This window comes from Prionailurus viverrinus, chromosome D1 (genome assembly GCF_022837055.1).
Source record: "Prionailurus viverrinus isolate Anna chromosome D1, UM_Priviv_1.0, whole genome shotgun sequence".
In the NCBI taxonomy this organism is placed as follows: Eukaryota; Metazoa; Chordata; class Mammalia; order Carnivora; family Felidae; genus Prionailurus; species Prionailurus viverrinus.
Window position 1 is genome coordinate 59,009,397 of NC_062570.1, and position 16,951 is coordinate 59,026,347.

General features: G+C 38.3%; 1 protein-coding gene across 4 annotated transcripts in view; it reads left to right on the top strand.

The window, feature by feature from the left end:
• Positions 1 to 16,951, top strand: part of FCHSD2 (FCH and double SH3 domains 2) — a 302,796-nt gene that overhangs the window by 97,497 nt on the left and 188,348 nt on the right. Inside the window, exon 2 of one of the 4 annotated variants that reach the window (XM_047824068.1) lies at positions 5,833 to 5,878. The exons of the other annotated variants lie outside the window; for them this stretch is intronic. The gene's annotated coding sequence lies outside the window, so the exon portion shown is untranslated. The remainder of the gene's footprint in view (positions 1 to 5,832; positions 5,879 to 16,951) is intronic. 4 annotated transcript variants of the gene reach the window in all.

The following is a 16,951-nucleotide window of genomic DNA, read 5'->3' on the forward strand; positions in this document are numbered from 1 at the left end:
CAAAAAACCAACTCTTGGTTTCGTTGATCTGCTCTACAGTTTTTTTAGTTTCTATATTGTTTATTTCTGCCCTGATCTTTATTATTTCTCTTCTTCTGCTGGGCTTAGGCTGCCTTTGCTGTTCTGCTTCTAGTTCCTTTAGGTGTGCTGTTAGATTTTGTATTTGGGATTTTTCTTGTTTCTTGAGATAGGCCTGGATTGCAATGTATTTTCCTCTCAGGACTGCCTTTGCTGTGTCCCAAAGCGTTTGGATTGTTGTATTTTCATTTTCGTTTGTTTCCATATATTTTTTAATTTCTTCTCTAATTGCCTGGTTGACCCACTCATTCGTTAGTAGGGTGTTCTTTAACCTCCATGCTTTTGGAGGTTTTCCAGACTTTTTTCTGTGGTTGATTTCAAGCTTCATAGCATTGTGGTCTGAAAGTAAGCATGGTATAATTTCAATTCTTGTAAACTTATGAAGGGCTGTTTTGTGACCCAGTATATGATCTATCTTGGAGAATGTTCCATGTGCACTCGAGAAGAAAGTATACTCTGTTGCTTTGGGATGCAGAGTTCTAAATAAATCTGTCAAGTCCATCTGATCCAATGTCTCATTCAGGGCCCTTGTTTCTTTATTGACCGTGTGTCTAGATGATCTATCCATTTCTGTAAGTGGTGTATTAAAGTCCCCTGCAATTACCACATTCTTATCAATAAGGTTGCTTATGTTTATGAGTAATTGTTTTATATATTTGGGGGCTCCGGTATTCGGTGCATAGACATTTATAATTGTTAGCTCTTCCTGATGGATAGACCCTGTAACTATTATATAATGTCCTTCTTCATCTCTTGTTACAGCCTTTAATTTAAAGTCTAGTTTGTCTGATATAAGTATGGCTACTCCAGCTTTCTTTTGGCTTCCAGTCGCATGATAAATAGTTCTCCATCCCCTCACTCTCAATCTAAAGGTGTCCTCAGGTCTAAAATGAGTCTCTTGTAGACAGCAAATAGATGGGTCTTGTTTTTTTATCCATTCTGATACCCTATGTCTTTTGGTTGGCGCATTTAATCCATTTACATTCAGTGTTATTATAGAAAGATACGGGTTTAGAGTCATTGTGATGTCTGTATGTTTTATGCTTGTAGTGATGTCTCTGGGACTTTGTCTCACAGGGTCCCCCTTAGGATCTCTTGTAGGGCTGGTTTAGTGGTGACAAATTCCTTCAGTTTTTGTTTGTTTGGGAAGACCTTTATCTCTCCTTCTATTCTAAATGACAGACTTGCTGGATAAAGGATTCTCGGCTGCATATTTTTTCTGTCTAGCACCCTGAAAATCTCGTGCCAATTCTTTCTGGCCTGCCAAGTTTCAAAAGAGAGATCAGTCACGAGTCTTATAGGTCTCCCTTTATATGTGAGGGCACGTTTACCCCTTGCTGCTTTCAGAATTTTCTCTTTATCCTTGTATTTTGCCAGTTTCACTATGATATGTCGTGCAGAAGATCGATTCAAGTTACGTCTGAAGGGCGTTCTCTGTGCCTCTTGGATTTCAATGCCTTTTTCCTTCCCCAGTTCAGGGAAGTTCTCAGCTATTATTTCTTCAAGTACCCCTTCAGCACCTTTCCCTCTCTCTTCCTCCTCTGGGATACCAATTATGCGTATATTATTTCTTTTTAGTGTATCACTTAATTCTCTAATTTTCCCCTCATACTCCTGGATTTTTTTATCTCTCTTTTTCTCAGCTTCCTCTTTTTCCATAACTTTATCTTCTAGTTCACCTATTCTCTCCTCTGCCTCTTCAAGCCGAGCTGTGGTGGTTTCCATTTTGTTATGCATTTCGTTTAAAGCGTTTTTCAGCTCCTCGTGACTGTTCCTTAGTCCCTTGATCTCTGTAGCAAGAGATTCTCTGCTGTCCTGTATACTGTTTTCAAGCCCAGCGATTAATTTTATGACTATTATTCTAAATTCACTTTCTGTTATATTATTTAAATCCTTTTTGATCAGCTCATTAGCTTTTGTTATTTCCTGGAGATTCTTCTGAGGGGAGTTCTTCCGCTTGGTCATTTTGGATAGTCCCTGGAGTGGTGCGGACCTGCAGGGCACTTCCCCTGTGCTGTAGTGTATAACTGGAGTTGGTGGGCGGGGCCGCAGTCAGACCTGATGTCTGTCCCCAGCCCACCGCTGGGGCCACGGTCAGACTGGTGTGTGCCTTCTCTTCCCCTCTCCTAGGGGCGGGATTCACTGTGGGGTGGTGTGGCTCGTCTGGGCTACTTGCACCGTGCCAGGCTTGTGCTGCTGGGGATCTGGCGTATTAGCTGGGGTGGGTAGGCAAGGTGCTCGGGGGCAGGAGGGGCAGGCTTAGATCGCTTCTCCTTAGGTGATCCACTTCAGGAGGGGCCCTGTGGCAGCGGGAGGGAGTCAGATCCGCTGCCGGAGATTTGGCTCCGCGGAAGCACAGAGTTGGGTGTTTGCGCGGAGCGAGCAGGTTCCCCGGCAGGAACAGGTTCTCTTTGGGATTTCGGCTGGGGGATGGGCGGGGGAGATGGCGCTGGTGAGCGCCTTTGTTCCCCACCAAACTGAGCTCTGTTGTCAGGGGGCTCAGCAGCTCTCCCTCCCTTTGTCCTCCAGCCTTCCCGCTTTCCGAGCAGAGCTGTTAACTTATGACCTCCCAGACGCTAAGTCGCGCTTGTTGTGGGAACACAGTCCGCCCGGCCCCTCCGCTTTTGCAAGCCAGACTCGGGGGCTCTGCTTGGCCGGCGAGCCGCCCCTCCGCCCCGGCTCCCTCCCGCCAGTCCGTGGAGCGCGCACCGCCTCGCCGCCCTTCCTACCCTCTTCCGTGGGCCTCTCGTCTGCGTTTGGCTCCGGCGACTCCGTTCTGCTAATCCTCTGGCGGTTTTCTGGGTTATTTAGGCAGATGTAGATGGAATCTAAGTGATCAGCAGGACGTGCGGTGAGCCCAGCGTCCTCCTAAGCCGCCATCTTGCTGCCGACCTCTCAACATAATCCAGGATATACATTTCTTACTTTTCCCTAAGATGAAGCAAGTGATTTTTTTTCTACTTTCAGAATTCATTTTTCAATCTTTTCATTGTTAATCTGTTCCAACAATTTATCCTGTGGAGTTACAGTTAGATTTAAATTTTCTCTCAAAGAAATAGATTCTAGATTCATAGATTTCCTATATTTGGATTTTCTTTGATTTGGAAAAAGATAGAAAATTTGTATGTGTGTAATGTATGTAGTGATAATCTTTCAACAAACATACAATATCTGATCATAACTATTTTACTGAAAATTATTGTTAAATTATGGAACATGTCATAAGTATCTGTTGAAACTCTGATTTTTTTGTGTGTGGTTTCAAGTTTTTATTTAATTTCAGTTAGTTAACATATAGTGTAATATTAGTTTCAGGAGTAGAATTTACTGATTCATCACTTACATATAACCAATGCTCATCACAAGTGCCCTCCTTAATACCCATCACCTCTTTAACCCATCCCCCCACCACTTCCCCTCCAGCAGCCCTCAGTTTGTTCTCTATTCTTTTTTTTTTTCTTCTCTATTCTTAAGTGTCTGTTTTATGGTTTGCCTCTTTTTTTTCCCTGCCCCACCCACTGTGTTCATCTCTTTTATTTCTTAAATTCCACATGGGTGAGGGGCGCCTGGGTGGCGCAGTCGATTAAGCGTTCGACTTCAGCCAGGTCACGATCTCGCGGTCCGTGAGTTCAAGCCCCGCATCAGGCTCTGGGCTGATGGCGCAGAGCCTGGAGCCTGTTTCCGATTCTGTGTCGCCCTCTCTCTCTGCCCCTCCCCCGTTCATGCTCTGTCTCTCTCTGTCCCAAAAATAAATAAACGTTGGAAAAAAAATTAAAAAAAAAATTCCACATGGGTGAAATCATATATTATTTGTCTTTCACCGATTGACTTATTTTGCTTAGCATAATACCCTCTAGCTCCATCCACATTGTTGCAAATGGCAAGATTTCTTTCTTTTTGATGGCTGAGTAATATTCCAGTGTGTGTGTGTGTGTGTGTGTGTGTGTGTGTGTGTGTGTACACATCTTCTTTATCCATTCATCAGTTGATGAATATTTGGACTCTTTCCATAATTTGGCTGTGGTATATAATGCTGATACAAATATCAGGGTGCATGTATCCCTTTGAATCAGTATTTTTGTATCCTTTGGATAAATACCTAGTAGTGCAATTGCTGGGTCATAGGGTAGTTCAATTTTTAACTTTTTGAGGAACCTCCATACTGTTTTCCAGAGTGGCTGCACCAGTTTGCATTCCCACAAACAGTATAAAGAAGGTTCCCCTTTTTCCACATCCTCACAAATGTGTGTTGTTTCCTGTGTTGTTAATTTTAGCTATTCTGACAGGTGTGAGGTGATCTCTCATTATAGTTTTGATTTGTATTTCTCTCATGATAAGTGATGTTGAGCTTCTTTTCATGTGTCTGTTAGCCATCTGTTTGTCTTCTTTGGGAAAATGTCTATTTTTTTTTTCAAATTTATTTATTTATTTAGAGAGAGACAGCATGAATGGGGAAGGAGCAGAGAGAGAAAGAGAGAGAGAGAGAGAGAGAGAGAGAGAATTTAAAGCAGGCTCTACACTGTCAGTGCAGAGCCAGATGTAGGATTCTGTCCCATGAACCGTGAGATCATGACTTGAACTGAAATCAAGAGGCATACATTTAACTCTCTGAGCCACACAGGAGCCCCCTTCCTATTTCTTAACTGGGTTATTTGTTTTGTGTGTGTTGAGTTTGATAAGTTCTTAATAGATTTTGGATACTAACCCTTTATCAGATACGTCATTTGCAAATATCTTCTCCCATTATGAAGGTTGCATTTTAGTTTTGTTGGTTGCTTCCTTTGCTGTGTAGAAGCATTTTATCTTTTTTTAAAATTAATTTTATTTTGAGAGAGGAGACAGAGAATGAGTGGGGGTGAGGCAGAGAGAGAGAGAGAGAGAGAGAGAGAATCCCAAGCAGGCCCCATGCACAGGGTGGAGCCTGATGCAGGACTGGATCCCACAATCCTGGGATCATGACCTCAGCTGAAATCAAGAGTCAGGCGCTTAATTGACTGAGCCACCCAGGCACCCCTTTTGTTGATTTTGCATCCTGAAACTTTATTGAATTCATGTATCAGTTCTAGCAATTTTTGGTGGAGTATTTCAGGTTTTCTACGTGAAACTCTGGTCTTCCATGCTCTTAACTTTTGCTTTGATCTTACTGCCATTGAGAAACATTCATATGCCTTACATGGAAGTATGAAGATTATTAAAAATACCAAATATATAGGCCAAATAAGTCTGGTTCTCCAGTTCACATCTTTATTTATTTATTTATAATGTTTGAATGTTTGTTTATTTTTGAGAGAGAGACAGAGCACAAGTGAGAGAGGGGCAGAGAGAGAGAAGGAGACACAGGATCTGAAGCAGGGTCCATGCTCCATCAAGCTGTCAGCCCAGAGCCCGACGCAGGGCTTGAACCCATGAACTGAGAGATCATGACCTGAGCCGAAGTCAGACGCTTAACCGACTGAGCCATCCAGGGGCTCTTCCCATTCATATCTTTAATACACTGGGATCAGACTTTTTTCTTTTTAATATTGCAGAAACAATGAGAACTCATATCAGTGTTCATTTTTGACAGAACATTTTTCTCTTCAATAACCATGGAAACTTAGCATGTAGTAACAGTAGTATATGATCAGTTTCCATATTATTACTCAATAAGGAGAATACTTTCTATTATATTATTAGCCTTTAAATCCACAATTATTCTGTGTCACTAAGCATACTGTTTAGACAGGTGACTTTTTTTTTTTTCTTAAATCATAGCAAGAGTTTCTTGATGAAGGAAGCAGTACATTGATTTACACTCTGGGTAAGTGTCCAAAATATTTCCCTGTCATTATAGTTGTACCATCAGAATATACTGTCATACAAAATTTAAACTCCAAATCACATTTGTTAACTATATAATCCTTTATTGATTTATACACTTAAGAGTTATATTTGACAGTGAAGCTGAAAAAAAAATCTTTCACAACACCATAATATTCAAATTACATAATCTTACTAAAGGAATTGCCATGTTATCTTTGCATTTGTTAAAAAACACTTTGCTAGGTTTTTGCTTCTTTGAATTATTTTTACATATCATTAGTCAGTTCTTGAATGTGTCAAACCATGTATGGTATCATTAGAAATTGGTTCTGATCTGTTTCCGATTCTGTGTCTCCTTCTCTCTCTGCCCCTCCCCCGTTCATGCTCTGTCTCTCTCTGTCCCAAAAATAAATAAATGTTGAAAAAAAAAAAATTGGTTCTTTGTTGCAAATTTATTGAATATTTCCAAGCAAACATCTTTGATGGAGTTTTAACTTAATATCAATATATGTTTTTTTTCTTGTAGTTTTAGTATCCCGAAGAGCCACTATATAAAAAGCCTAGAAAGCACTAAGTTTATATGTGAAAAAAGAAACATTTGCTTCTCTTGGCTTTGTAATTCAACGTGCATTTTCAAGTTTGTTTTTATTTTGAACTTCTTTGTATTTTCTTTTCTTTAAGTTTACTTATTTATTTTGAGAGAGAGTACGCATGCACACACACATGAGAGCATGAATGGGGAAGAGGCAGAGAGAAAGGGAGAGAGAGGGAATCCCAAGCGGGTTCTGTGCACTCAGTGCAGAGTCCAGCGTGGAGCTTGAACCCATGAACTGTGAGGTCATGACCTGAGCCAAACAGAAGAGTCAGATGCTCAACCAGCGGAGTCACTCATGCTCCCTATATTTTCTATATAAATGTCACTTAGGCTTTGATGGTTTTATTGTTTCACAGCCAGCACATCTCTACAAATAACACATTGATTGTGGTTTAGCACTTAACTGTCAGTTATACTTAAAAGTAAAATTAGCATGAACTCTTGGGTCTTCCTTGTTTTGAAATTCTATTATTTTATTTACTACTCATGCCTCATTCAGAGAAAGTGTATCTTTCCTTGCCAAAGAAGGCCAAACTTTTTGCTATCTGTAAATCAGAGGGAAAAATATCTGTTCACTTCCTTAATTTAGATAAAAATATTAAATTATGAATTACAGGCTTGATCAAAATTTAAATGATTGTAAAATGACATTTATGGAAATAAATGCTTGTATTTTTTAAATAATTTTTTTTAATGTTTATTTTTGAGAGAGAGAGACTGAATGGGGAAGGGGCAGAGAGAGAGAGAGGAAGACACAGAATCTGAAGCAGGCTCTAGGCTCTGAACTGTCAGCACAGAGCCCAATGTGGGGCTCGAACTCGGGAACAGTGAGATCATGACCTGAGCTGAAGTTGGACGCTTAACCAACTGAGCCACCCAGGCTCCCCAAAGTTTATATTTTCTTAGATTGTTTTATTTCTTGCAATATACTTGACAAACTAACCAATGTCAAATTGCTATAAATGTATCAAAATGCCTGCATTTAATTTCTGTACGTTTCTTAATGTGGAACCAGTAACATAGAGTTGGAGGATGTTTATTCTGATCTAGAATTCTTCCCATATCTGTATAGGGAGACATAATACCCCTCAAATACAAAGAGGCTTTAAGCAGGCAGTTTGCAAACGTTCCTGTTGTCTCCCTGTGTAGATGTGGAAAGGCTTGTTTAAAGACAGTGGTCACAGTTAATGTTGTCTTACTCACCTATACTGAAAAATCATTACGGTGGTGCCTGGGTTCCTATGTCCATTTTTTGATTGTTACAGTGCTCACCAACAGGGACCTGTTCAAGAGCCTTATGTGTGGCTATCTCTCAAATTTTTTTTTGCACCTGAAATCTGTTTAAATGAGTGTGACCTATTCCATATATGTTTATAGCAAATTTCTTTCTGTATATGATTTATAAATGTACACATATATGCATATGATATAGCAAAATGTAAAAAAAATGCCCTTTCCCCCCCACCTATTTCTATGTATCATTGAATTGCTTTACTGACTTTTATTTTATTTTATTTTTTTTAATTTTTTTTTCAACGTTTTTTATTTATTTTTTGGGACAGAGAGAGACAGATCATGAACGGGGAGGGGCAGAGAGAGAGGGAGACACAGAATCGGAAACAGGCTCCAGGCTCTGAGCCATCAGCCCAGAGCCCGACGCGGGGCTCGAACTCACGGACCGCGAGATCGTGACCTGGCTGAAGTCGGACGCTTAACCGACTGCGCCACCCAGGCGCCCCTTTACTGACTTTTAATGGAGCCTCAGAGCTGAAAGTGGTGTAAAGGTCGTATATTCCAACCTGCTTTACATTCTTTCTCTCTTTTTAATATAGAGAAAGGGTTGGCAAACGGCAGCCATCTGGCTTGACACCTGTTTTTGTAGGTAAAGTTTTATTGGACCATAGTCATGCTCATTTGTTTACTCGTTGTCTATGGCTGCTTTCTTGCATAGTTGAGTAGTTGACATAGGGATTGTATAGCTGCAAAGCCAACAGTATTTACTCTGGCCAATGACTTTACAAAAAAACTTGCCAATGACTGATACAGAGGCCTTGCAGCCTCTTTCTGAATTTAGTCATAGTAATTTTCTATCTCTCAGAGCATTCATCTTCTAGTTTGAAAGTTTCTATTTGTATTGAACAAAAATATTCCCTTCCAAGTAACCTCTTTGGGTACATGATCGTTTTTGTTTGTTTTTAGGACTCTGAAGACAATTTTTATGCTTTTTCTTTTTCTTTCTGTAGGTCTGTATCCCACTTCTAGCATTTTCAGCCCTAAAATTCTGTATTCAATTCACATTTGAAAGGCCTATTCAACTCTGTTTTAAACCTTTAACCTATCTTGTTTTTTTGTCATTATTCCCCATTGATACTCAGATCAGAACTGAATTTAATAATCCTGTGGGTGTAATTGTCTCAGAGTAGAGCAGACTTTTTCTTCTATGTTTTTATTCTCATTTTTTTAAGGTTTACTGTGTACTTTATATGTGCTGGTCCCTCAACTGTGTAATTATTACTATTAATATGGACTAAGATGCATTATCCTTTTAGGGAGCTCTATCATGTTAGTGGCTCTTATTGAGCTTAAACTAAAATCCACTAAGTCTTACATTTCTTGCCATTGATCAGATCTTCTCCATCCTATACTAAGCCATAGTTGGATTTTTACTCCTGTGAGATAACATTGCTTAGAGTTTTGCCCACTGTGCCAGTGTATTGAGAAGTTTTTGCGTCTTGATTCTTTTATTCCCATGTTTACTTTTCCTCTTAGCTCTTTGTCGTGTGAGAATTTGATAGTAGTGAATTATTTGATCAGTAGTGATTACTTCTTTGTTCATGACTGAACAAGTGAAATTTTTCTGGGACTTTCTCTTAGAGTTTATAGTATATTGAATTATTGCTCAGAAATAATCCTCGTGGGGCAGCTGGGTGGCTCAGTCGATTTGTGTGTCCGACTCTTGGTTTCAGCTCAGGTCATGATCTACTGGTTCATTGGATTGAGCCCTGTGTTGGGCTCTGCGCTGTGAGTGCAGAGCGACTTGGGATTCTCGCCCTCTCCCTCTGCCCCTTCTTCTCTCTCTCTGCTCCTCTTCCACTTGCGCATGCACGCGCCTACACACTCTCTCAAAATACATAAACATTAAAACAAAAAAAGAATCATTCTGCACCCTTTCCCTTGAGGTGAAGTATATATACCTGACTTCAACTTTTGACTTGGTTGTATGGCTTACTTGAACCAATAAAATGGAGATAGAAGTGACAGGAGGCCATTTTGGAGATGAGGCTTTAAGAAGTCTTGCACATTTCTTCCAGCTCCCTGTACTTCAGGTTTTACTTTTACTACAAGTGATCGCCCTAGGTAACTACTCCTCCTGTAGACTGAGTCCCAGAATGAAAGATAAGTGAAGAAGAATTGAACTTGATCCACAACATGGAGCAGAGATGCTCCAGCTAACATGAATTCATGAGTAAGGAATTAGCATTTAATGACGTAAGCCATTGACATTTTTGGAGGTGTTTGTTATGCAGCATTGATTCAGCACTGGATGACCCATACACAGTTAACCAAGCCATTCTGTTTGTGGGGAGTCATCTCTGAAATGCCCTATTTCCTATAAGTAAATTAAGCCAACAGTAGATGATTATGAACACTGGGTAAAGGGAGATCAGAGGTAGATTTTGGGTCTAATATGTACTGAGGTGCATGACATGGCATGAAGTGAGAGGTCCTCACTGAGGAAAGTAACTATAATAACTAAGCCAGATACACAGATACATCCTGCTGGTCTAGCTATACCTCCTATCCTTTGGGGTTAATTCTTTACTTTTGCAATTTGACTTGCTACCATTTCACGTTTTTGTACTTCTATTGTTTTTCTGTTCCTCTTCATCTTCCATGAGTTTTTTCTCTTCCTACTCTTGGAAATAATTTCTATTTTCACAGGCTGTATATATACTATGTAAAGATTGAATAAGATAGTTGGAGTTCTAATTGTGGCTCTACTACTTGTTAACACAATCACTGTAAATACGTTATGTAAATCATTTCCTCCTCTATATAGTGGGGTTAATAAATAACTCACAGTTGTTGATAAGCTGAAATGAGATGACAGGTTTGGCTCAGAGTTATTTGTATATACAGTCTTTTAGCAAATACTGAGTGAATTCTGAGGGATGTGGTGCTTTGTATATTATAGAAAAGTTCAGTATATTTTATGGCATTTTGGTAATCACAGTTCTAGGAAGTTCTTGTTGGTATCACCTTGTTATAAGATGAAAAGAGAGTTCCATTTCAGTTTGTGGAGGAACATAAATATTTGCCACTAGAAATTGTGGAACACTTCTACAAATGTGTGTTAATCATCATAGCTTAATACATTATTTCAGGACTTCTTTTTGCATAATCCTTGGAAGTATCAGTGGCTGGTCTTTTAAAATATTTTTTGTTCTATCTGAAGATAGGAATCCAAGGCAGAATATAAGAAGACTGCTTGTGTTCTGTTTCTTCTTCTAGTCAGTTTATTCTGAATATAAATTCAAGTGTAAATCATGCCACTTAGTATTACAGATAATAGTATTCTTACAGCCTTCAGTAAGATATAATAAAAATAATGAAGCTAACAACTTTTCTATTATTTGGGCACATGTGAGACATCTTGACTGTTTCATAAGAATTTTTTTTTAAGGTAATTGTAGGGGCACCTGAGTGGCTCAGTTGGTTAAGTGTCCGACTTCAGCTCAAGTCATGATCTTGCGATTCATGGGTTTGAGTCCTGTGTTGAGCTCTTTGATGAAAGATTAGAGCCTGGAGTCTGCTTCTGATTCTGTGTCTCCCTCTCTCTCTGCTCCTTCCCTGCTTGTGCTCGCTCTCGCCCCCTCCCTCTTCCTCTCTCTCTCTCTCTCTCTCTCTCAAAAATAGCAAACATTAAAAAAGGTAATTGTAGTTTTAATAATTCAAATAATAAATACAGAAGTACCTTAAGTAAAATTGTCATTTCTTTACAAATTCATTCTCTTATGGTTTGGCATGACTCTTTTCCTTTAATGTATGATCATTTAAAATGTAGTTTTTTATAAGTTTCATTTCTTTCAGTACTGGTGTTTATGGATATTATGTTTGTAGGCATTTGCAGTGCCTTTTTGCTGTATTGGGTATTCACATACTTTTTTGTATTGGTTTTTCTTTTTAAAAGTAATTCATGGGGGCTTTTTGAAAGTTCTTATAGGAATTCAGGCAAGAGGTCATTTTTACTTTTCTTCCTGTCTTTTGTTTGACTATTTTTATTTAACAGAAAATTAACGAATTATTTTTGCATATGTGTATTGTTCTAAATGCAGTATTTACTCACAGTTTACCTAGTTTTAATGTGTATTCTAATATATGTGCGTAATCTCTAAAAGACAGAGTTTGAATTTTGTTATTATAGGTTTGTAGAATCTTGGAATTAAGATTTGGAAGTGACTTTGGAAATATTTTTTGTAAAGTTTCTTTCTTTTTTTTTTTCCGTTTTAGTTCATGAATTCAACAGTAAGAATAGAAGCAATAGTCATAGAATTTATAGTTGAGCTTAAGAAGGAAGTGATCTTTATCCAGTATCTACTGTTCCCCATCACTGTGCTAGCCATTTCATAGGCTCATTAAAAAAAATTTTTTTTAACGTTTATTTATTGAGAGACATAGAGAGACAGAGCACAGGTTGGGGAGGGGCAGAAAGAGAAGGAGACACAGAATCTGAAGCAGGCTCCAGGCTCCGAGCTGTCAGCACAGAGCCTGATGTGGGGCTCAAACTCACAAACCGTGAGATCATGACTTGAGCCGAAGTTGGACACTCACCCGACTGAGCCACCTATGTGCCCCCATAGGCTCATTTTAATTCTCACAACAATTGTATCCCTTTGGTTGAATCTCCATGGATTAGACTTTGAGGAAATTTTTAAACATGGTGTCCATTGGAGATACCCTTTACAACACTTTTACTATTCAGATGAGCAACCTGAGCTTCTAAGAAGTTAATTGTTAATTGATTTGCTTGAGCAAACCGTGCGATAGCTTCAAATACCTTGGCCTGGCTGGAATTCCTTCCACTGTCCTCCATAGTAGTAGTGTACCCTGGTCTTAATTTTAGAAAGTGTCAGAAAAACTGGAACTTAATAACAGGGAAAATTATGTGTGTGCTTTGCTTGCAATGGATTTAACTTAATAGGACAAGAAAATCAATACAGTATTAACTTTTTAATTTTGAAAAAAATCTTTTTTTTAAATTTATTGGAATGAAAGAATAATTTGACCACCTAAATTTATTTTTGGGACAGAGAGAGACAGAGCATGAACGGGGGAGGGGCAGAGAGAGAGGGAGACACAGAATCAGAAACAGGCTCCAGGCTCTGAGCCATCAGCCCTGAGCCTGACGCGGGGCTCGAACTGCGGGACCGCGAGATCGTGACCTGGCTGAAGTCGGACGCTTAACCGACTGCGCCACCCAGGCGCCCCATGACCACCTAAATTTAAATAGGAGTTTTATCTTAAATCTTCTAAGAATTATATTTTATGGTTCTTTACCTAAAAAATTACCTTGCCTATATGCAGAAAAATTAATATGTGCCTGTTTTACTGAATTATACTTGATATGTAAAATATCATAGAAATTTTAGGAGCACCATGTTCCTGTGGCAGGAAAAAAAATGGTATAGAAGTATGCCTAGGGTCTTTGAGAATAGTTGTGCAGTTTGTGCCTTTGCTAAGCTAAAGTTCTAATGGAAACTGGAATCCAGTCCTTGTTTTCCTCCTCAAGCTGAATGCCTTGTCATAGAAAGAGACCCTTTCCTTCACACAGATATAGTTGCCTTGCCAAGCTATTTCCTGTGGAGTTGTGTCCTCCCAGAGGGGGCGCCTTTTCCTAATTTATCTACTAAAATGGTCCCTTTGTCAAAATCACACAAAGTTGACATACAGGATAGTGGCAGGCCCTGAATGTATCAGTAGTTAACATATTTGGAAACAGAACGAATTTCAAATATAGAGTCTCACTGGTAAATGTTCTCTGTTCATCAGGATGGCTAATTGCTTTAATCTACAACCTGAAAATATCTCTGCAGCTTTAAAAAAAAAATTGTATAACAGTTTATTGCAGGAATTTGGTGAATGGCCTTGGTGTGATGATTAGTGATCCAGGGTGCATTAATCTTGAGGCTCTAAAATTCTTCAGGGTCTCAGGTCCTCTGCTGGATCCTCTGCGTCTAGCTAGCAGAAAGGGGAAGGAGAATAGGATTGTACATATGAGGTCTTAATGGGCCAGACCTGTATGTGCCACACTCTACTTCTCATATCCCGTTGGGCAGAACTCAGTCAAATGGTCACATCTAAGAGGAGCCTGGGAAAATCTAATCAATGTGTATGCCCAGAAGAAGAGGAAAACATGGATACCAGTAAAGCTAGCAGTCTGATGTGTTTGGTTTAAAAATATAGAAATCAGTTTTTTAATCTGAAAATATTTATCTATACTGTGTATATTGGGTCAATGTTTTAAGAGAACAATAAAAGTAGTATGTAATTTAACTGATTAGTTCCTTCAGTTACACAAATGGTTAGTGGATCTGGTTAACCAAGATAGGAAGGAAAAATTAAACAAATAGAAAACTTAAATTATGTATTACTTGGCAGGTTGCCCAGAAAAGTGGATCAAATGATGAGTACTTGTGTATGGAAATCAATAATATTTTCATTCACCACTGAATAGTGCCTGTTAGTGATTTAATATATGATACAGAGAAGTAACATGTTAAATATTAATCTCTTGTACCTTTTTAAAGGTTTATAGTAAATGCCCAATTCTTAAATTTTTCTAGTGTTACTAGATCCTTTTAAGTGATCATGCAATCCTGTGATTTGGTACTGTCGTGTTAGTTATCTTCTGTGTTCTTCTATTTCCTGGTTAATTAAGCATTTACTGAGTACCTGCTATATATAAACCAATAAGATAAAGAAATTGGGAAAGTAGCATAATTAGGTAATAGGGTTCTTTCCATTTAGCATATTAGTATAAATGTAGAAGTATAAATTTATATACTCCCAAGTTCTAGAGATTTGATGGTCTAGTCATTTAAAATTAGATATTTTTAAATTGTGAAAAACAGTGGAAGTAAATAAAAGTGCCAGGAATAGACATGTACACTAAATATATAATTAGGAAGCAAATTCCCATGTAACTGCCATCTAAGTAGAGAAATAGAAATTTTCTAGCACTGTTGGAAACTGTGTGTCCTTTTTTTTTTTTTAAGTTTTTATTTACATTCCAGTTAGTTAAAATACAGTATGATATTAATTTCGGGTGTACAATATAGTGATTCAGCACTTCTGTACAACACCCAGTGCTCATCACTGCAAGTGCACTCCTTAGTCCACTTCACCTATTTAACACATCCCCAGTCTACCTCCCTTTTGGTAACCAACCATCACTTCTTTATAGTTAAGAGTCTGTTTCTCTGGTTTGTCTCTTTCTTTCTTTCTCTCTCTCTTTCTGTTTTTTTCCCCTTTGCTCATTTGTGTTTCTTAAATTCCATATATGAGTGAAATCATATGGTATTTGTCTGTCTTTGACTGACTTATTTTGCTTAGCATAATACTCTATTGCACTACTAGGTATTTACTCAAAGAATACAAAAATGCTAATGCAAAGGAATACATTCACCCAGATGTTTATAGCGGCATTATCTAGAGTAACCAAATTATGGAAACAGCCCAGTGTCCATTGACTGATGAATGGATAAAGAAGATGTGGTGTATATACATAGATTCAATGGAATATTACTTAACCAAAAGAGAGAGAGAGAGAGAGGGAAGTTTTGTCATTTGCAGTGATGTGGATGGAGCTAGGAACTGTGTCTTGGGCTGCCTGGCTGGCTCAGTTGGTGGAGCATGCGACTCCTGATCTCAGGGTCATGAGTTTGAGCCCCATTTTGGGTGTGGAGCCTACTTTAAAAAATTAAAATAAAAATATTAAAATTATTAATTATTAATAAAAGTTTAAAATTATCAGTATTCTTATTTACTTGCCCCTAGAGGTAACTGCTAATCTGACATATGGTAATCATTGCTTTTCATTAAAGCTATATATGCATTCTTAAAGAATGTAATGTAGTTATTCCTGTTTTTGAACCTTAGATAGACGGAGTATGAATGTATTCTTTGAGTCTTTCATTGCCATCGCCACGTTTGTAAGATTTAAGCCATGTTATTATATGTTGCTATAATTTGTTCATTTTCATGCCTGTATAGTTTTCTGTTGTGTATACAAACCACAATATATTTATCCATTCTGCTGTTGATAGACATTTGAGTTGTTTCTATTTATTGGTTTTCATGAAAAATGTTACTGTGATTATTTGTGTATGTGTCTCCTGTTGCACATAAGCATGTGTTTTTCAATGCCAGGTAGTAGGGGTAGGATTGCTAAATCATAGGATTAAATGTGTCTTCAGTTTTCTCAGGTAATTTCCCAAAGAGATGGTAGCAATTTACCTTATACCAGGAATGTATGAGAGTTCCCATATAATACATTGTCAGAAACTTAATAGTCAGATTAAATATTTGCCAATCTGTGGGTATGAAATTGTAATTTACTTTTATTTGTATTTCCCTTATTATTAATGAAATTAAAAAACTTTAAAATTTTTGAGCATCTGGGTATATCCTTTTTTGCGAAGTTAACCTTTTCCCATCAATTTGTATTTCTTTTTCTTAATTTATAGGGATTCTGTATATATTTGGAATAAAAGACTTGGTAGCCCATGTTACTGTGTGGACTGTGGTGTTTTTTTTTTTTTTTTTAATTTACTCTTGGAAATAGTTGTCAAGGACTGTGAAGGATCTGAGATTTTACCCTACTTGAAAGCTAAGAATTTTCCTGAATATTGGAAGAAAGAAGACTCCTAGGTCCAACACAAAGGACTTTTTTACTTTATTACTTTATGGCAGTAGCCATAGCCAGAGTGTCCGCATTTGGGTGCTTGTTTCCTAAGCTCCAGTTTCCACAGACAATGCAGATAAGGCCAAATGCCATAGTGGGTTGCATTATACAAGGGGAACCCTATTTAGGGAACCTCAATGTTTTGTAATAGACTGTAAGCAAATCTGAACTTGGTCCTGGAAAGAGCCATTATCTTCATCATACCGGACAGTAACCAGACCTACCTTTTGCTCCATGGGAAGACATCTGTTTCTGTCCTTCAATGCTGTTTGATATACAGATGTCTTTGAAGAGATAGTTTGGAATCAAGATAGTCATTGCAGAGTCACTTTTATTATATATTGTCCATATATCTGTACATCAGTTTCTGGGATCTTTTCTCTCTCTCTCTCTTTTTTAATTTATTGATTTTTGGGAGAGTACAAGTGGGGGAGGAGCAGAGAGAGAGGGAAACACAGAATCTGAAGCAGACTTCAGGCTCTGAGCTGTCAGCACAGAGCCCGATGTGGGGC